Source organism: Balaenoptera ricei, chromosome 7, assembly GCF_028023285.1.
Source record: "Balaenoptera ricei isolate mBalRic1 chromosome 7, mBalRic1.hap2, whole genome shotgun sequence".
NCBI lineage: Eukaryota > Metazoa > Chordata > Mammalia > Artiodactyla > Balaenopteridae > Balaenoptera > Balaenoptera ricei.
In genome coordinates this window covers 92,427,391-92,428,126 of record NC_082645.1, presented here as the reverse complement: position 1 = coordinate 92,428,126, position 736 = coordinate 92,427,391, and positions in this window count along the sequence as shown.

The following is a 736-nucleotide window of genomic DNA, read 5'->3' as shown; positions in this document are numbered from 1 at the left end:
TCTTCTGCAAAGAGAGCTAGAAAATCCTGTGCTTCTCTTGCAGGTCATGTGTCTCTGAGAATGCATAGACATTCTCAGAGAGGGCATAGGCTTCCACAATCAAGGTAAGATAAATCAGTTAGTGGATGTCTCAACAGAAATAATATGTGAACGGTTGCTTCATTAACTCCATCATGTCTTCAAAAAATTTTTTTAATAGTGAAAAACTATTTGATTTTTTTTCTCCTCTAAAACCAAATTAACTGAAGCTCTTGGCTCCCCCAAATCCAGAAAAAAAGTTTCTTCCCTATGTAAAATCTTCAGTTCTAGGAATCCCCATCACCTATATTCAAGAGCGGACCACTCCTGCTCTTTCCTCCACACAGGTCGCTGGGTATAACAGGGGGTGTGTCTTTTGCTCTGGTCATGGTGGGCATGGTTATTATTCAGGATCTTCACTCCCCTCTGCAATCTAAGGCTTTATTTAGGGTCAAATGTCTTCTCTTGTTCTGATGGACCACATCACCAACTTCTTAAACAAACCCAGGTCTCTCCATATCTGGGCAGTGAAAATATTTTAAATCCTTTCCCCAATCCAAGTGGATTTCCTCACACATTCCTCTCACATAAAGGACTCTGTCAGACACTGCTCCACAACCCCATGTTTTCAGACAAACCCAGGATATGCCTTGAATCTCAAACAGTGACCAGTAAAATAAAGGCTCAAGTTAAGATCGCTGTTAAAAGTCTAATTGAG